The sequence below is a fragment of the Montipora capricornis genome, chromosome 6 (assembly GCF_036669925.1).
Source record: "Montipora capricornis isolate CH-2021 chromosome 6, ASM3666992v2, whole genome shotgun sequence".
Lineage (NCBI taxonomy): Eukaryota > Metazoa > Cnidaria > Anthozoa > Scleractinia > Acroporidae > Montipora > Montipora capricornis.
Window position 1 is genome coordinate 3,616,637 of NC_090888.1, and position 21,138 is coordinate 3,637,774.

The window sequence follows — 21,138 nt, forward strand, 5'->3', positions numbered from 1 at the left end:
CAATTCAAATTACAGTAGCTCTTGCCTTATGCACGGCAGGTTCACGTGATTTACATGTAAATACTAGAACTTCTACTAGTCAACTTTTTTTTTCCTTAAAATATGTTCTTCGTGTACCTATTACGAGTAAATAAAGCCATTACGAATGGGGGGTCACCGTCCTCGTTTTTTCACAACACGGATGATACATTAATGGAAGGGGCAATTTCGGCTTCAAAATGATCATTTTCCGCGAAAGGACTGAGGCGAGTTCCAAAATAACACCTTCTTAAACGAGAAGAGCGCGCGCTCTTGCTTACGCATGCAGCGCGCGCGCGTACTCAAGAATTGCAACAAAAATTAACATGGCTTCAATACAGCAATCATTTTATTTGCTCAATGCTTCCGCTATCTGTACTATTTTTCCTCATAATTGAACAAATTGTTTTGATGGTTTTAGTCTTTTATGAGAAATGTATGTTAGAAAAAGTAGTAGGTTAAAAAAATGCGATTGAATGCGGAATAGCTTTTTCGGAAATACGCCTATTTCTCGAGAACCACTCGTTAGAATTTAACGAATCTTGGCACGAAAATAATTTAGGAAGTAAGTAACTAAAGTATTGAAAAAAAATTGAACTTTAACACAGGAAATTTTAGATATTACAGCGAATCTTCAACAAGGGATAATTAAAGATCATTAAAATAGTGTTAACTTGTGAGCATTGTTATAGGATTGTTGCATGCAAATTATAAATACAATGTAACGACCAGATTTTCTGCAAATAAACAAAATCGATTTTAAAGGCCTGTTTGTGTTTATTCATGTTACCATGGCAACGGCATATACGTCAGCTTAACTATCAAAAAACCAAAGTGCGTGTTGTTAACTTGCTTGCTACCGTTTTTGGTGACCAAAGGATCAAGGGTTTTAGAGTAAAAGGAAAATGAAACATAGGTATCAAAAACTGTGTTCAGCCACCTTAAAAGCTATTGAACAGCAAAAGCGGCCTATGCATGTTGCCTTTCTTCAGATGGCCGGCGTGAAAAGCCGCCATCTCCAAGGTCGCAATGTTATGCGCAGTATGAGCTGCAAAATGAGGCAATCAACTTAAGCTTCCTATTGACATATGCTCGTTCCCGTCGTCATTTTGGAATGACAACTTCGGTTAATACAGGAAAAAAAATCAGAGCTTAATTAAGCACATATATATATTTTTATAACAAAAGTTTCTATATAACGCACGCTCTCATTGGTTTAAACAGTGTGCTTTATGAGAGTAAAAAGCACGGAACAAACGAAAGCTCACGCCATCATCCGCAGAAATGGCAGATGAATTTCCGAATTTTTCCTCGGGTATTATTGAAGCTGTCAGTTAAAGGCTTGCTCAGATATTCTGAAAAGTGCTTTGGATGGAAGACCTCAGCCGTCGTCCGGTCCAGCAGTTCTTTCAAGCTCAGAAAGTCCTCACGCTGGAGTTCTTCATTTACAAAAATTCCCAAAAGGTTTTCAGATTCCATCCGCAAGCAATGAACAGTTTGTTTTCCAATTGTCATGTTGGAAACGTGCAGGTTTTCATGGGCAACAATTCGGCTGGTTCTCACTGAACTTAATTATTTAAATCCTCGTTTTTACTGTTTTTTACCGACTGAAACCGAACATTGAGAATTTAGTGTGATTTCTGTCAAGCCACTTTCCAGTTGATTGCTGTTTTGACAAGCCTTTGTTTCATTAACCAATCAAATAATTTTAAACATTCTTACAAGCGCTCTGATTGGTCCAAATTAGCGTGCTTTATCAGAGTTTATAAAATAACCATGGTTAATCATGCACTGTGATTGGTCAAGCCGAATTCTTTATAACTCCACAAGGCACGCAGCGTACGTATGGTGCGTGCATTATAACTCAACATATGCACGCAAGCCACGTCATTCATTTTTGTTGCTGAAAATACTGAAGAGGTTTTTTCAGACCGCCATTATGGCTGAAGAATTCCTTTTATTTGACCTCGGTTTCAAATTCCACGAGAAAAAATCATGTGATTACTTATTAATAAAATACATGAAAAAATTCGAGATCGTTAAGCAGAAGAAACGCACGCGTATCACGCAATCAGGGAAAAATTGCGCCATAATAGCGCCCTCCAGGGCGCGCGCTCATTTTTGTTGGCTGATGAATTCTTGTCACTTCGTGGTCGTTTTTATTTTATAAAAGAAATAAAGAACTTCTTCCTCGAGCATTGTTGAGTTATATAAGCAGGCGGGAATTTTTAAGAATACTCGAGAAGTGCGAGAAGCACTCGCCTTCGGCTCGTGCTTCTCCGCACTTCTCTCGTGTTCTTAAAAATTCCTGCGTGCTTATATAACTCAACAATGCACGCGGCGAGTTTTTTATTCATTAATTAATATAATATCACACACATCCAATGTCGGATAACCTCTCCATAGTAGATAATTTAAGAAAGCAACGCAAATGAAGAGTAAAACAATACGTTTTGTATCCTTCACCTATATGTCGACCGGATACACGGGTCTTCCTCAGGGTGAATAGCCGTTAAACGCGTAACACGCCATATTTAGAATTACAAATTGAATATACAAAGGAAACAAACCGCGCGCGCCATAAATACAAAACCCCGCGCGCGTTTTTGAAATTATGCACGCATGTATACAAAACAATAGATATCTTCCAGAGACTAGATTTTTAGCTCTTTCGTACACGGGACGACTTATTTTGGCTGAAAAAGAAATCGCTTTCATTCAATCCATGGGGCTTTACACACTTCAGCCTATAAGCCCATTGTCCTTCTCTGTCCAATAAGTACCTCTCATCATTTACTTGATCAATTAATTGTATATCGAGATCTTCGATGCCTTTGTGGGCTTGGCCATTAAAGTGTTGATAAATTAAATCATCTCTAGATTTGTCATCCAATGAGAGTCTAGCATGAGCTCGAATACGACTCTTGTGATTATTAAATCTGAGGCGAAACCTAGTACTGGTTGATCCCACATATTGAACACCACATACTTTACAACTCAGCAAATACACTACATTGGTTGAATTACAGTTCAGCTCGAAATTAATGGAATATCTTTTTCCTGTTATTTTTAACGTGAAACTTTCTCCTAATATTAAGTGTTCGCAAACATGAAGATAAACCCAAAGGAACTGTCAAGTGTGGAGATCGCCGTTGTATATATATATACATATTTATATATATATTATATATATATATATATACTCGCCAATTTTGAGATCTTTCAAACTTCACTCGTGCCTATAAATCATATATATATATATATATATATATATAACTGCAGACAGTACTGTTTCGGCCTTCTGGGCCTCATCAGAATATATAAATGATTTGGTTGAAAAGTTAAAACAAGACTAGATGTTGCATCTCGACAACGCTGTTTCATCTAGTCAACACTGCAACATCTAGTCTTGTTTTAACTTTTCAACCAAATCATTTATTTCTGCTCTATCTAACGATATCGAGCACTCTATGCAGACAAGTCGATATATAGTTTTTAGCGTGTACTGAGGAAGCCCGAAGGGCGAAACGTTTACACGAGATTATAATATACCAGACCTGTGAGAAGTTCGCCAGCGACTCATTTTTTCATTCTCCCTATAGATATATATATATATATATATATGTGTGATTTATAGGCACAAGTGAAGTTTGAAAGACCTCAAAATTGGCGAGTGCTGTTTAGAAACTTTCAAAACATCACGAGTTACCATAAATCACAAAAGGCACGAACAAGTTCATATGATTTTTGATTTAGAGCAGTTTTCAAAATGACTGTTAAAAGTAATTACGCAATTGCAATTGCTACGCTTAGTGATAGGTTTAAAAATTTCGCGCCAGTTTATCAATCAGTGAGAAGGAAAACTAAAACCAATTACGACTTGCACGTGCGATATTTTTCCCGCCCTTTGAGCAAGTTACATGGAATTGCTACGAATTTGGATTGGCCGGTTCATTGCCTGTTTGCAGCTGCTGTGATTGGTATTTGTTTTACGACACTCAATTGAAAATCGCTCTATAATATACTCAACAAAATGACTCCATCGCTGTGTTTCCATAGCAACTTTCGTATTGCACTCAATAACCTACTTATGCATTCGTCATTGACCAATCAGAACGTGATATCCTGTTAAGTACAAAATAAGTAAGGAATTACCACACTATAATGTGGTACAAGTTTCCCTTGATCACTAAGAACATCGACGGTTTTGATGTTACATCAATGCAGCCATGTTAATGGACGAAAACAAAATAGATTTCTCATTAGTTCGCCCCATTAATTTTTGCATTAATCACCAAGTTGTCTGTAGACAAGGCTAGGCGAGTCCAATAAGAGAACTTTTAAAACTACCTAACGAGGTGTCTATTAAAGGTGGACCGTTAGAAATAACCGGAAGGGGATTACAATCCCCCCTCAAAACAAGAAAAATTCTGCAAAGAATAATTGCCTAAAAGAGAAGCATGGAAGCGGCTGTGTCCAAAAAATTCTACAACCAGGGAAAAAACAGTCCTGCAGGCAATTCGGCATTCTAAGAAAAAAAAAATCCTGCTTTGCTTTAGGCATACTCCATATAGATGGACTGGTTATGAAATTTAAAATCTGACTTCAAAAGCGAGAACATTGACATCACGCTTCATGTCAACTTGACTGTGACTATGTACACTTTTGTCCTTGGTTCACAACTGAGTTTTGAATAAATTAAAGGAGACTTTTGATTGGCTCTCTCTTGAAAAAAGAGCGTGGTTTGTGCATGGTCAGGCGTAAAACAGCGAACAAAAACATAGAAATTTGTCGAGTTTCATGACCATCTCCATATATTAACTATGCTTTAGGTGAATAGACACCAGACACCAGACATCATCATCATCGTTGTGGAAAGAAAGCGACGAGAATTCCATGAAAGAATACGTATGAAAGAGCAATAGTTCTGCTCTTTGCGCACGCTACACACATGAGTTTTATGCTGTTTTTTCACAGTTCGTTTGCCATTTTCGAATTCTACAGACAACAACGTGAAATGATCTTTTAACCGTCATCGTTGTAACGGGGAGTTAAACAACTGAAGGAAATTCAACTTCAAAATTTAACTTAGCCTGGGGCTATCGTAAGTCCTTCGCGATGATTCCATCTTACTTACGTTGGACGTACGGATTGATCATATAACTGGATTGGCACGAAGGATTTAAGGTAAGCATAGAAAAGTGAACGTAACGAATGAGCAAATTTCAAAAGAACTTTTGCTTCAAAATGAGGGCAGTAGGTCTAATTAGCATAAAGACAAAAGAATGTAACGGTGGACATTTTTCTGAAAGTGCGCGCGCTGGATATGAGATGGTAAATAGCGCCGAGTTGGCTATAACCGGTCTCATATCCAACAAGCACGAATGGAATAATTGTTTTATTAAGTTCCTTAAACTCCAAAAGTTCGATCCACGCATTTTTAACATCTACGCTCGATTGACCAATATAATATACTACTCTCAGGTCTTAGGCAGGATCAAGTCCGAAAACTCCAGTATGTCCAGAATTCAGCAGCCCGACTTCTAACAGGCTCATGTAAACACGAGCAGATTACACTTGTGCTAAGGGATATGCATTGGTTACCCGTTCATGAACGTACTCGTTTTAAACTTTTACTGATGACCTTTAAATGTCTTAATCAACTAGCTCCATCCTATCAAAGTGACCTTTTAATTCACTATCGATCATGAAGGACATTGCGTTCATCTGATAGAGAATTACTAGTACAACCCCGCTGCCATCTTAAAACTTATGGTGAGTGAGCTTTCTCCTTTCTTGCTGCAAAACTGTGGAATACCCTCCCATTGAGTATAAAACGTTGCAAGTCAGTAGAATCTTTTAAGTCCAGTCTTACGACATACCTTTTTAAAAATTACTTTGAATTGTAAGAGTCATTAAGTATTACGTTTTTTAAAGTCTTTTTATTGTTGTGAAGCGCTGTTGGTTCAGCAGAGAAACAGCGCTATATAAAAAGATTATTATTTTATTATTTAAAAATTTGGAGTACGAAATTTAAATGAAAAAAGGGAGAAAATCCTATTTGTGTAATACCTGGTGGTCAGAAAGACGCAGACTCATCACAAAAACATTTCTTACCCTTTCGCGTGCTTCTAAGCGTCGGAATTGATCCAAACTTTCCACAAAAACGTACAGTTTTTGCTTTATTCTGAGAGAAATTTCGCTTTCCAGCGATAAAAAATTTTAGTTTAGCAACGCCTGGCGCAATCATTTATCATATAAGGTCCAATTTGGTCAACCTAAGGTAGACGAGCTGTCAAGCGAGATTGGGTGAACCAATCAGAGCACGAGATTTCATTAACTGAGGCTGGAAATTTAATAAACTTCAATAACCAACTTAAGTTTGTGACACAGAGACTTAAATCAATGACAAGCACTTCAACATCTGCCCACGCCCTGTGAATTAAGGTGATTCCTCAGAAAAAAAAGTTGTCGAACGATTTTCTTGAAACTTTCCCTGAATGTTCCCAACTAATCCCTGTTTTCAAAACTACAATAAAAACGATATGTCACCGTGTTTGTTTAAGAGATATAATTCGCCAATCTTACCCCACTTCTGACTCTAATCACGCGTTATTTCATCGGCTGAGGGTACATTTTGCGGTAGCTAAACGAGAGGGTTTTTAAAGTACCATTTGAAAAAACGTCTGACAGGTAGAAAGTCTAGAGCATATGGAACACTGTGTTATATAGTTTATGGAAAAAAAACTCAACTTAGAGCGACGTCGACTCAAAACGTTTCTCGAGTCGTTGCTTTCAAGATCACTAGTACTGTGTACGTTTTTAGCTATATCTGTTTTTCCTTCCGATAAATTAAAAAATATATATTGTTTTAAAGGGCATAATTTGTACACGAAAATTGTGAAATTAAAAATAGGTCACCGAGCTCGTTTAAGAGTAAACCACCATCGTACCTCTCTATCTCGATTATCGTAGATCGAAACAACAAAATTCACCATATTTTCGGAATGCACGAGCTTATTCGCAAAGAATTATGGTTATTCACAACTTCTTTCACGCGTTTTTCTTTCAACTGTTTCAGCGTGTATAACCGACTTACGCCATGTTTAAAATGGTGCAAATTTCACCAATTTGTAAATATTAACACACCGTATGCGCAGTACAGGATACGCAGTACAATACTGAGGAACCTTTTCCTAATATCTATAGCGACAAGGCAAATTAGAGATTCTTAGTAAAATTCAAAAAGCTTGGTCTTTATTTTAATCTTACAACTTGTTTTTTTAAGTCGGAGCGTAAATCGCTTTTTCAAAAGTTAGATATCAAAATATAACGTAAAAGTAATGAACATTATTATATGGAGGAGAGTGTTTTACTGGGAACTAAACCACTCGTAGATTCCATACGCCACTTCATCCGGGACCCGAGTGGCGTATTTTCCTTATGTCCCCTTTGTGAATGTCGTATCGTTCAATGACGTCACGATTCCCGCTTTTGCTTTTGTTGAATTGGTTTTTTCTATTTTTTCTAGTCTCCATATAATAAAAAGAACATTACACGTTGGCTCGAAGATATGAATTTTATGTTCTCGTGGCAAGAACAATATCTCACTCGTTCGCTTCGCTCACTCGTGAGATATTGTTCTTGCCACTCGAACATAAAATTCATATCTTCTCGCCACCGTGTAATATCCTCTATGTACTTAAGTTTTGTTTCGCCTTTCAGTATAATTAATTTTTAAGGTACACTGAAATAACTTGAAATATTAGCTGTAAAATCTTGATTTTGCTTCTGAATGTTGGGCTAGTTTTTCCATGAGAGCAAGTTTGTTTGAATGTTTGCTTTTGCTTGCTCTGAAATGGTGAGCTTCATTTTCCTTTAAGTAATATCTTAATTCGCGGCAATGGAAGTCTATTTAACCTATTCCTTATTTGCAGCCGGTTTTATAGGTGCAGCATAGAATTTTAAAAAATTAATGCAAATCCCTTTTCACTTTCCAATAAGCTCGAAAAATCAAATCAAACAGGCCTACAAAAGTAAAAATAAGATCATGAATTCTTTTCATGAAAGAAACAAAGCGGCCAACAAAACCTTCAAAAGCACTAAAATAAAAGATAAACTTTGGGATTGTAAGCTTGCAATTGTCGTGTTTTCGTATGAGAACAATTCATTGTGTTCGATTTTTGCACTTCTTCGAGCGTTTGCAATTAATTAATTTGTGACGACGAAGCACCTGCTGGAATAAAATTAAGAGTCAAATTTTAAGTTATGAGTCAAATTACAAGTGCTAAAGACCTGAAAAACATATTCTTAAAGTGTAATGACCAACTTAGTTCTCACGGTTTCAATTGCTAATCCAGACGAAATTTAAAATAAAGAGAGATGAAAATTAAACAGGCTCCGGCCGTCTTTCCTCGTTGTTGATCCGTGTTACCGTTGACGGCGGTTTCATCAAAGTATTTCTGATGTAAAGACTCGGCAGGCAGAGAATTACAAGTTAAAATCTCAATATTTTGCATTCGAATATAGTGCAAGTTACTCCATAATGTTAAGCTCGTCCGAACAGTTGCCGATGTCGATGATTTTTGTTTAAGTTTAGAGGGCCACCAGCGCGAACGCAGGACTGCCCGACAAACAAAAATTGAACACCGCGACACCCACTCGCGTGGGAAACACGCAGAGGTCAGCCTGATCGTGCGTGGGAAAAGGCCTCGCTCTGGGAGAACTGCCTGCGTGATCACAGTTGCTCCAGTGCATTGTAAGTATGAGAAATGTCTGCTATTCACCTGCTTTTATAGTTCAGGAAAAAACGCTTTAATGTGGGACAGTTATGAACTTGATCCTAATCCGAGAATGCTCGGTAGGCGGCCTGGATCAATTTACAAACCTTCAATGCGCATGCTAGAGACGACTAAATTTGAACGCGTTGAATTATTTTTGTTAATATGTACAAACAAATTGGCCTTCAGGTTGAAGAGTCAGCAAGTACCAGTCTTGGCTACTTGTTCTGTCAAAAAGAGAAACCCCCCAGCTGTAATATGCTATCAATTCAGTATTATCGCCTTTTGCGCAGCCATCAGCCCTCATCATCTTTGTTAAGCTCTCAAATAACAATAGGGAACTGAAAACCAAGAGGTTGAAAGTTTTGACTTGTTATTAATAATTTAGATTTCTCAGTTTCGTTTTTACACTTACCTCGAGCTTTTTGATGATCCTTTAGCTACTAAAAGTTCGAAACGGCAAAGCAAATAATCAACTGAATCAGTAAGATATTCTTTCTCGATCTAATTGTAAGAGAGATAACCTTAGTTACAAGATCACTTCAGTTCAATAGTGTTTATTTTTTAAGCCTAGATTTTGTAGATTTTAAGTCAAACGAATCATTAATATATAAAATAACATAACTCTTAACGTTGCCAGTTAAGCCTCATTTACACTAGAAAGTTCTCCTTGGCCGTGTAAATGGAAAAATATGACAAATTTTTCATTGACAAGTGTCCTTGTTCAAAAACTAGCACGCTAGTTTTTGAACAAGGACACTTGTCAAGGAAAAACTTGTCAAGGACGATATTTGCTAGTGTAAATTACTTGACAAGTGCACTTGTCAAGGAAACCTTGTCATATTTTCCAGTTACACTACCAAGGAAAATAGAAAAACGTTTCAATGAAAACTTGCGTGTGTGAGCAGTCAGCAAGGTTTTCTTGAAAAGTCCACTTGTCAAGCAGTTAAACCTGCTAGTGTAAATGAGGCTTTAACAATCACAACTCGGTTACTGCTACAAAATGCATGGTTTGCAAGCATTTGGACATTGGACAAAGGTAATCTCCAGCTTGGCATTGGATTCGCGGAAAGTTGGAAATGCTTCTCATTACTTTATCATACATTACTAATAACAATGATGATAATCATTCTTTCATTTTACTTTTTTCAGTTGACTTGATAATTTTGATGAATTTTCTTGAATATAGTGGTAAACGCTATATTCATCATCATTGTCATTATATGAACCCTACTTCTTATTATTTTGTTAATAAAGAATCATTACTTTTATAAATGTATATAGTTTTAGATTGTAAGTATGAAGTTGTTTTTGTAAATCGATGTCATTTGTGTAAATTGCGAATTAAAATTTCTTGATTTACAAGTTATTTCTGTGAAGCGCCATGAGCATCAGCAGGATATGTGCGCTCTAAAAATAAAATTTATTATCATGATTGTTATTATTATTATTATTATTATTATTATTATTATTCAGGGTAAAAATTATGCCTTTGTGGTCGTGTTTTATTCACACAGAATAAACGACGAAAAACAGTGCAATCTTACAGTAATGCTCTTAACTACCAAACTGTTGTTATGGACCCCTTCAAATTATCATTTCTTGAGTCCTTTTAAATCTACAGTTATCATTTTTTGCTAAGTATGTTATATCAAGAGATCACGAGCATGATCTCTTGGTTCTATTTGACATTTCTTTGTCTGGTTCGACTTACAACCATATTTGGTAATTCACGTGACTAAAACAGAAAATGTCCAAAAACTTAGCGAGTCATCTACTTTTTTAACGCAATAGTACGAGAATAGTCTAACGCAAAATGTGAAACATGGATTTTTAAAAAAGTTATTTCTCAAAAAAATTATGACGTCATAAGGCTTTTTCAAAATATCAGTTCAATTTTTTGTCCAAATAGAAATTCCATGCCACAGTTTACGAAAAATAATGGGACGGTTCCCAACCGGTGAAAAATCGTCTCTTCCTTTCGTTTCCTGAGAGTTTTTACATGTTTTTCACTAAAACGCACGGCAGAGGACTGGGACTAGCTGCGCATGCGCCTCCTGATTGAAGTGATGTCAGATTCCCACTGAAAAAGTTACTTCAAAAAACCATCCATGCAACCTTTTTGTAGGGCTCTCGACCCAAAAGGTTCCTTAGCAACCATTGTCTTTCTGTAGGTAAGTGCCACCCCCCTTAAAGTGGCAGTTTCATGTTTTTGCGCATGTACAAGCTTTGGGGCTACCAGTTAGAAATTTCACGGTTTCTTACTGAAACAGATGATGTTCATTAATCACTGAGAGTATTACAGCACGTACACTGAATGACTAAGGCCCAAATTTGGTGGAAGATACTTCGGGTTTACACAGAAAATATCAAATTTAACAATACAATAAGGCAGGGAAAATCTCACTGTAGGAAGCTTTTGTTTGTGGTGATAGTTCTTTCACCGTCTTATCGAATTCTGAGAGCAATTGAAATGGACCCTTGGCGTTGATTGCGGACTTGTTGTTTACTTCATCTCTAGTTGCATGCAAATGTATAACGGCCGTTCCCAAAAATCTCTGCACAGAACCTCTCACTTGAACAGTTTTTGTGCATGAAGTCGATTCCGGGCACACCTCTATCTTTGTCTTGACCCTACTGTTGAGATTAAAACACGAAGAGGTACTATGAAAGGGAGCACAATCTTCTTTGGCTCGAATTCACTCAAAACGCACAACTGACTATCCAAGATGGCGATCAACCAAAAGCAATAAGAAGCAGTAGTGTAGCAGCTCTCGAAACCTGCTATGGGCCTTTTTCACAGGGCGACCAACTTTTATTTTGCACTCCTGGGCCCGGTTGTTCAAAAGCCGATTAACTTAATCCAGGATTAGTCTGAACTTTTGTTTCATGTTTTCAACTTTTTTGTGAAAGATTATTTTTCTTATTCTCGTTTTTCAAGATTGATTTCTTCTAATGTAAAGTTCTGCTGAATATCAGCGTTGAACAGCATTTGGGAGTAGAGAAGTCAACTCCTTGGTTAATTTTTAATCTGGGATTAGCGTTAATCGGCTTTTAAACAACCGGGCCCTGAACTCGCTTCCAAACACATCAAATAGAGGCTCGGGTACGAACTCTATTTTCTTTGACCAGCATGGCCGCCGGGAGACAAAAGTCCATTGTTTGGTATTGCAAGCAGCTTCTATTGATTTTAAGTTTTAATTCATTGCTTCAATTGTGTAGTCTTCTGTGTTTTGGCTATGGTAGCGAGTCAATCACATTATACGTTACGAGAGATTCTGCGTCACCCACAAAGAGATGGAACCCTTAAAATGTTTTTCCAGCTCGAGGAAAAGGGACGGGGGATTTAAAAAAAAAAGACAGATAAAATCTCCTAACATATTACGGCCACATCGCTATTAGGGGGTTTTTGTTACATAAATTATCACAGAACTCGGTAGGCGTGCATGGTTGATTGACAAATTATCCTCATGTGCCTAAAGGCGCTGTTACACTGTGAAAGGTTTCGTGCAACTTGTCTCCCAATGTTTTAGCGACACTGTGGCGGGACAAGTTGCACGAAACACTTCGGAGTGTAACATACCCTGCAATGGCCAAAATCGTTGCAAGGCAAGTTACACGAAAAGTAGAACTTATTTCAATTTTCGGCAACGGCTCTTGTAACATGTCTCGCAACGATTTTGGCCGTTGCAGGGTATGTTAAACTGTGAAGTGTTTCGTGCTATTTTTCCCGCCACATTGTCGCCAAAACATTGGGAGACAAATTGCATAAACATTTGTCTTAGGCACCACGCTTATGTCCTTTCCTATAAAACAAAGTTACTGACAGCCCTAACTCAAGGCGAGAAATAAAAATAAAATCATCTGTGGGAAGATCTTCGCTCGCTTGATAGTTCCCAAAGCCATTTAGAGCAAACGTTGTCTCATGTTTATTTCATGGTGAGAAACTACACCAAATATCAGACTGCATTGTCATTATTATCATTATTGTTATCATCGCAATTATTATAAGCATCATTACTTATCAGCCACATCATTGTGTTTGAAACGCGTACATCGCATACAGATTAAAGCAATTTTTTGGCGCCTCATTGAACGTGTGGCGTTCACATCGTGGGGTTCGCAGAGTTGTTTGTCAGTTGCGGGATGCTTGCAGCTGTGCGTTAGGCACTGCGCTTGTGATGGTGCGCTGGAAGATCGTCATTAGTAATAAAATTGTATTGTATGAAAACAAAATCTCATCCCTTTTTAAGGTCTGTAGGGATTGCCAATAAACGAGACACTTTCAGAAATAAATTCTTTTACAAATAGAAACGACTTTATTGCATCTCAGTTATTGAGGAGTCTTCGAAGAAGCTTGTTCCTAAACGTTATAAATACATTTTCCGCTTCCGCTTCAAAGCCCAGTCTAAAATCGGATTCTGATGTGCATATAGTCAACTAAACCGTGGAGAACAGGTGATAACAAAACGAAAGGAAAACCGAAGCTGTGTTTTTCTTAAATCCTTGAAAATATCTCATATCGAGAAAACTGAAAATAATTATAAGTCACAAACAAGCACCATTCCTTTCATAGCTTACACCTGCCTCACTAAAATAGAACAAAAACAAATAATCCAACTTCTAATAGAATATCGCTGATAAAACTTTTTCCAATTTAAATTTATTCCGTCAAGTTGTCTACTTCACATGTCAATCATCCCTTAGGAACCACCAATCAGCGTTGTGATAAATGAGGGTCTTCATTCTGTGATTGTATTTTTAAGAACACAGCACAGCGGGAAGAAATTCGAGGGTTTTATAATTTCAGGCGTGTTTGGAGAAACGCTGAAGGAGAACGGAAACACAAGGTGCAAATCGGAACGAAGATCCTCCTCCACAGTTGTTAATATTGTACTGTTCATATCATTTCAGTTTTAATTTTGGCTCCTTTTTTGCTCGATTTTAATGTGCATAAATGTCTTAGACTGAACTAAACTAAATATTTTGGGTTACTAAACTCTTGGCTTTTCTCACATCTTTAGTGCATGATATCAAACTAGCGTGCCTCTTTCACTGTTGGTTGTTTTCCTAGCCAAGATTGTTAGTATTATAAAATATTGTTAGTATCAACCATCATTCCTTGAAAATTATTCTTTTATGCTTGTTTGCAGCTTTTCTTCTGTTGACTTACTCCACCATAATGTCTTTTATCATTCTTATCTTATCAAATTTCATCCCTTGAAATAAGGCTGCTTTCTCTTGCCATAGATCTCCTCTAAATATTGCTTTACTCTTTCACATAAGGTACAAGAACAACACTGAGCCGATCATGAACAGTACTGGGAGGATAAAAGCTATTTGTACGTACACAGCACGCACGAACCTTAGTAGAAGGGCCGATGCACGGGCTTTCAATCCTTAACCCCTATACATATTTTCTGCCTCGCTTAGTGTTTTGAATTGGCCCTGTTAGTTATAACAACTTAAAGGTGGCCCGGTCTTTATCCTGAAAGAATTGAAAAATCTCATAAATTATTCATTTCTTGGTCTAAAAACGTCTTGCAGCTTTAATTTTGTAATATATACCACGGAACTTCGACAACGGCGACGGCAACACAAAATAACTAGACGACTAACTTAATCGATTTGCGTTGATTCTTGAAGTATTTCGCGTTTATTCCATCTTGTTTACATTGAGCAGTATTCATTGGCGAATTAAACACGTTCTTAAGTAAATATATAGAATGAAAAAATAACTGTTATTTGCTCGTGTGGCTGATGGACTCATATTCAGAGGACTTCGAAGAAAAGTTGTTAAATGCACGCCCACGTCAGTTCAGCGCGTTTTTTCTCTTATATTCGACTGGCGTCGCACTTGCCGTTGTCGTTGTTAAAGCTTCTTCTTTCACACTCAGCAGCGTCAGTGTATCGCGTTTTTAAAGCGGTGATGAACGCCCTTGTTGGAGAAGTAATTCAAACAAATGCTATGAGAGATCTCAATGCGTTTTTTACATATTAAATTAAATTTTAAATAGGGTATTGCTACTACGTGCATATTTTTGGGAAAAATATTTGACAAGTAAAGAATAATAATCAGTCGAACGCGTTTGAAACCAAACTAGAAAACACAAAGTAAATCTTGACTTTTCTAGTAATGAATCCTGTTGAACACTATAAATAAACTCGAGTCCATACAACACATTCGCATGCTTAAGGCTGCTCTTTACACTAGCACAAAATCTGGCACTCCGAAATCTCGTACCGTGCTTATGTTTTTTGGGCACGGAATGGTCAACTTTTCGTGCGCCAGAAATTATAGTACAAATATTGGAACCGTACCGCTATTTTGGAGTGCCGTCTCTCCCATATACGACTGTAACAATAATTTAATCTCAACGCTACTGATCATTATCATGAAAAGATCTAACAATTTCTAGGTAGCTTTCATTTTGATAATCTCAATGGGCAATTTTATCTAAGCTCTTGAGAATTATGAACCCAAGGAAAATATATTCGCCCGCCCTGAACCATTAAAGTTCTCTTCCAAAGATGACAGGTTAAGCTACTTAATCATCGATTCACAAAGGTAACTGTTGTGAACAAATACGAGTTCTCAATTGTGGGTATAAATAATATATGGTATCTCGGTGTTGGTTTAACGCCTTAGATTGAAGCTTCATGGACTTAACCTACCCACGATTAATTATTGTATTTTTCTAAAAAGGATTTCCATTCCATTATTTTGTTAAAATGAAGTGATATATGCCATAAGAGAAATGGATTTCTTTTAACTAAATCACCATTTGAGGTTACTAGTGCCAGTTGATCTTACATTATTCGTTAACCTAATTTCATTATCAGACTGATTTCCATATATTCTTTTTCTCTTTCGTTTGAAAGAAAGAACTGTTGATCACGGCTGCTCTAATTCTAGCCTGGAATCGCTTCCTCTGGTATTTAAAAAATGGAACTTTTTGAATCAGAAATTGGCAGCATTTGTTTAAGAATATGGTAATTAGATTTTCAACATCTTGCCGATTAATGTCCAACCGAAAAACACATGAACGGTAATTTTTAAGAATTATTTGCACTCTTGGAGAATAGTTGATTCCCGATCAACGCACATAATCCAACGTTTCAGTCGTTCTCACGAAAGCCAGTTTTAAAAAAAGCACAAAACCTGTCTGGAACAGTAAACTGATAAAAAAGGAAAGAAAAGTATGTTGCATTTTAAGTTTGCAGAAGTATTTCAAAGCAGCCCTACCATTTATTGTGTTGGGGTTATTTTTTTTCATTTTTAGGGGCAAACGAGCGCGAACGCAGGTTCACCCGCTAACAAAAATTGTGCACCGCGTACCCTTATGGGCTCCACGCAGAGATGGGCCCTCTCAAAGTGCAGAAAGGCGGCCCACCCTGGGAGGACTGCCTTCGTGATCACAGTTCCTCCAGTGCATTGTTAGTATGAAGGAACGCGCAAACTTTGCTGCCTTTTATACGCGGACGCGCGGGCACAATAGGAGGGAAAATTGCAATGGTCCGAGCCAATCAGATGCCTTATTCGCGCCATAGTGATGCGAACGCCGGTGAATGTAACAACAGCTGCTTGAAGTATTTTCTAAAGGACGAGAAAATGCACAAAGCAGTCTTGCAGAGACCTTTTTAACCGGGTTGTTGTTTAATTAAGTTGTCAAAATCTCAAAATTTTTTCATGAAGTCGAGTGACAAGCAGGTAAGCTTTTACTTTGTATTCCTGAAGAGAAGAGATAAAGTAAACTTAGATGACAAAATGACTGACTCTTATTCAAAATTAAAATATTTGTATTTAGCAAGGAAATTTTGAAAGTTTCTGTCCTTGAGCTTCAAGTAAATAATTGACATTGTCTTTGACGCAATTGGTAAACGCAGCAAGTAAATAAGATTTCCCACAAATTGGTTAAGGCGTTGTTTTCACTACATGATTAAACTTTGATTCAACGGTGAATAAAACACAGCAAGGAAGAATTGCAATACACTGAGTCATATTACAGAGACCAGTCTGGCTGAATATATTTTTACCAAACGTAAAGACAACGACTGCTATAATTAAATATTTTAAGCAAGAGCCGATACAACGTAGATTTGATTTTAGTGGTGTACAATCAAATCTACGTTGTATCGGCTCTTGCTTAAAATATTTAGTTTCTCAACTTGAAATAACGCCGATCAGATCAAGCCGTTGATTCAACGTACACCAACAGGAAGATTGTCCACTGTTGCTTGCTTCAAAACTCCGCTATAATTAACTCCAAAGGGTGTTCGCTTTCATTCTCGACGCTGCTTTTTAACTGTGTATAAACATAATAAGCTAAATTATGATCTCTCAATGCAATCTGTCCTCAATAACTTTCTTCCTGGCCTTTGTGAAGTTTATTAGCTTTGTTATCTTTGAAACAGTCACAGTCTAGTGGAAAGAAATGAGATCTACGTTGACCGTAAAGTTGGGGTATATTTGTACGTATCATCCAAAAAAACATGATTGGATCAATGATAAACCAAACTTAGCGGCCATCTTGGACGCTAATGAAAGACTTGAAAAGGAAATATTGCAAAAACTTTTATGATTATTTTCTTTCATAGCCAAACTTTTGTTCGAACACACTATCAAGAACACTATTTCTACTAATGCTACTACAGTAACTACTTTATTTACAAATCGGAAAGAAATCTTCAGTCATTCATAAGATTAGTATTAACACACGGGCGATTTTTGCTGTGATTTGGGATGTAATTTCTGCACCGATTTTTACGGCGATTTGATGGCGACGCAAAATTGCAAGTGTGAACAGCCGCGATTTCAGTGTACGCATCGCTGTGATATCGCAGTTGTTTTGAACATGTCAAAATTTCCCAGCGGTTTAGCGGCGATTTTCTTTAAAAACCTGTCAGATAGGTAACAGGGGACTCCTCCAGGGGAGACTCCACGCATTCGTGGTGCATACAACCGCTGCCACTAGCGATTGTTTTCACAAATTGCCTGAAAATCGCGGCGGATATCGCATTGATATTCGTCGACTGTTAGCAAGAGCGATTTTGCATCACCATGAAATCGCTGTAAAAATTGCAACAGCCTGATCGCATGCGAAGTCCCAGCAAAAATTGCCCGTGTGAACGGGCCTAAAGAATAAAAAATTGCTATATGAATAAATGATTCGCAAGATTGCCGAGTGAGACTTGGGTAAATTAAGTATGGAGTTGATCTGCCTCGTGAACCGCTCAGTTGTTTTGTTTTCTCTAATACTTTCAGGTAAGGAGTTCCCGAAAAGGGCGCTAAGTTCGACCTGGTGCCCTCTATTGAAAAGTGAAGGTCATTAGTGACACGCTGTAAAAGAGACCGAACACTCGACGATTTTCAAAGGGGCCTGGTGAGTATATTAATTAAGTAGCATGACTCAAAAGAGCGCGAACTGATTCGTTTCCGTCAGCAACAAAACCTGTGTGTTATTTGTTCCAGATTTTGCGCTGTCACACGTAACCCGTGGCTGTCCTATCAGTCCTCCAGGATCTCAAGTGCTTAACTTAATATTGCATTATTATCAATAAGTGCGACCAAATGACAAACTTCTCTCTGTAAAACGCGCTCTTTTGCGCACCAAACGGCGAAAGGCCCGGGCTGAAAATGCATTCGCCGCCCTGATTCTGATTGGCTGCAGAGATGTCAAACAACTTCACTCGGCCAATGAGATTTTGAGGATACCATTTCAATGCCAGAGTTGGCGCGAATTTTGTGGATGAAATCTTTTTGCTCTTTTTCTCCCCCTCAATTCTTGCTCTTGTTTAGCTGATCGTATTGAAGCAACAACTTTTCATATCATAGTTTCATGCTATATCTCCGTTAAACAATTTTTTCTTATTAAATGAATTTGAATTCGTTCGATTTGCCTTGTGTATTGATAATAATGACAGCATCCTTTGAACACTTGCTCCGCTCGGACGAAAAGGATGCTGTTACTCAGGCCACAAAGAAACTATATGCCCTCCAAAAGTCATGTGATTGTTCTATTCAAAACACCTGTGGCCGTTTGTCACTTGAAGGCTTAAAAACTAAAGAGTTCAACCAGAAAGAAAATTTCACAAATTATAAAAAGTTCTCTCACTTAATCTAGTGACACATTCACTTTTTTAATATTATGCCATGTACTTTTGTTTATTCGAATTATGTTATGCAGTTTGCGCGAAAGCTGCTCGATTGTCTATGGAAATTCATTATAATTAGTATGATAGCTAAGATGGGCCGCCACGAAGACTGAAAGCCAAAGAACAATTACGTATCTATTCTGAAAAAACCAAAAAAAACTGTGAAGACTTCACATGCGCAGCATCAAAGTGCATTTAACCGCCCAGCTCCTCATTTTATTGGTCGTTTCCTCTGAAGTTCGATTGCATGTTTACGAGGCATATGGTGCTGAGAAAATTTCCACAACCTTGTTGCAATCATCAGGGTATAAAAGCGTGATTAGCGCGTGCACTGTTTCATACTTACAGGGCACAGGAGTTACTGTGATCATGAAGGCAGTACTCCCTGGTCTCGGATCTTCATTGCACTAAAGAAGGCTGATTCCAGCGTGTTCCCCAGACCTTGGGTGCACGGTGTGAAATTTTTGACGGTCGGGCTGACTTGCGTTAGCACGCTTGTTGGCCCTCAAAAAGCAAATTTAACAGTTTTCTTAACTTTTCATACGCGATGATTTGTTGCCAAGTCGTCGCCGATAACACGGACGGTCAGAATGGCTTTTCATCTCAACATAACGTGATGAACAAAAGTTTCAAGCAATATAATAAAAGTAATCTTTCCCAAACAATCTTATTGCTCTTAACAGCCGTGAATGCGGTTTTTCGACCAAGGATTCAATGCTTTCGAGTTTTAAGTTTGAGTAAGTTCCTCAAAGAAATTTTTCTCGTCAACTTGTCGTTTGGTATTAAGGAAGATGAAATAAGAGTTTATCAGGAATTCAGTTTTGAAAAAAGTTTTAAAACCACCATGTCACTCTCTCAGTGACATGCTGTCTCGGTGTCATGATGTTAGATGATAGATGTATCTAATTCCTCTGATCGACACTTTTTCCCTTTTGAAGCCAGAACTCCAAGGAATATTACTTTTAGTCGTAAAGAAAGTACGTAGGTTCATTTTTAGCTATTTTCAATTTACTGGGCAATTTCTGACAACACGATGTAATCATTCGATGCCGAGTGACACGAACCAAATTAATGACCGATGAATCGTTGCAATTTTGCAGCAGTAATGTGACCTCTAATGAGCTTGTCACGCTCCAGCCCACTGGTAAAGGCAGTTTTTTCATGGAAAATTTTGAGATTGTGTTGGAAGGCAGTTTTATTATTGAGTGTTAATAGTCTCGGCCAGGTGGAACCAGAAAGAACAAAATGACATATTAAATAACGCGGAATATAAAGCAAGCAATTTGCACCTGTACTAGTATTTTATAACAGGAAAGACAATCCTCCTAAACTATGGTTGCTTCGTCCCTAGTTTGCATAAATAAACGGACAGCATTGTCAACCGAGAAATTCAGTTCAGTCTAAATCGGCACAAACTGCTCACTGAAGATGTGTTTTAACTTTTGCAGCGATCATATTTTTTTGACTTTTAAGGGCTCCATGTGTTTACCAGCTGGCTACTAAGTATGTTGAAGAGTTAGTTTCCTGGAAATAATACCGTTTGTGGATACAAAAAAATCCGAGAATGCACAAAAGCGATTGTTTAAGAAATAAAGAAAAATTTGACTCGAGCTTTACATTTTTTTACGCGACGGCTGCAGTCCCTCGAAATTTTCCCGAAAAGACCAGGGGCCCGTTTCTCGAAAGTCCCGAAACTTTACGGGCCATTTTTGGGTGTCATAATTCGCTTTGTATCTCAAGAACGGAGAGGACTTTAGTCGTCAAACTTCACAGTCATTTTTATTTTTGTTACCTTGAAAACATGTTAAAGGATCGGATTTCCAAAACAAGCGGTTGGCAGTTTCACAAATGGCTCTTCGGGCCCGAAAAGTTTTCGGGACTTTCGAGAAGCGGGCCCCAGGCCAGCAGCTGGTCTGATGTTCAAAACGACAATCGGTGTTTTTTTTTTCAAATAAGCCACGATCATGCGCATTGGTGTGCAACAAGAATATTTTACAGACAGAAGTGAGAATCGAAACAGAAAACAACTGAAAACCATTTAAAATTCCCCAGTTTGGAAATTTTCCTTGATTTATGATCCAAACGGTTTACCGAATATTAGGCCTTTCCTATAGAGAGAAATCCACTGCGACAGCTTAACACTGAATGATGCGGCAGAAAGTGTATTGAGGTATATCTATGACAA

The 21,138-nt window shown here is 37.7% G+C and overlaps 1 protein-coding gene, 1 long non-coding RNA gene and 3 other non-coding genes across 5 annotated transcripts in view; 2 read left to right on the forward strand and 3 right to left on the reverse strand.

The window, feature by feature from the left end:
- Window positions 1-6,226, reverse strand: part of LOC138051218 (adhesion G-protein coupled receptor G6-like) — a 23,824-nt gene extending 17,598 nt beyond the window's left edge. Inside the window, exon 1 of the mRNA XM_068897381.1 lies at window positions 6,136-6,226. The gene's annotated coding sequence lies outside the window, so the exon portion shown is untranslated. The remainder of the gene's footprint in view (window positions 1-6,135) is intronic.
- A 2,390-nt stretch (window positions 6,227-8,616) lies between these two features.
- Window positions 8,617-8,784, reverse strand: LOC138054727 (U1 spliceosomal RNA). Its single transcript, XR_011133379.1, has one exon. It is a non-coding gene; the product is annotated as a U1 spliceosomal RNA (small nuclear RNA).
- A 5,262-nt stretch (window positions 8,785-14,046) lies between these two features.
- LOC138054605 (uncharacterized) lies at window positions 14,047-18,806 on the forward strand. Its single transcript, XR_011133315.1, has 3 exons — window positions 14,047-16,509; window positions 18,064-18,181; window positions 18,271-18,806. It is a non-coding gene; the product is annotated as an uncharacterized lncRNA (long non-coding RNA).
- On the reverse strand, window positions 16,081-16,243 carry LOC138054724 (U1 spliceosomal RNA). The gene has a single exon (XR_011133376.1). It is a non-coding gene; the product is annotated as a U1 spliceosomal RNA (small nuclear RNA).
- Window positions 18,807-19,291: 485 nt separating the features above from the next.
- LOC138054725 (U1 spliceosomal RNA) lies at window positions 19,292-19,460 on the forward strand. Its single transcript, XR_011133377.1, has one exon. It is a non-coding gene; the product is annotated as a U1 spliceosomal RNA (small nuclear RNA).
- Window positions 19,461-21,138: the final 1,678 nt, after the last annotated feature.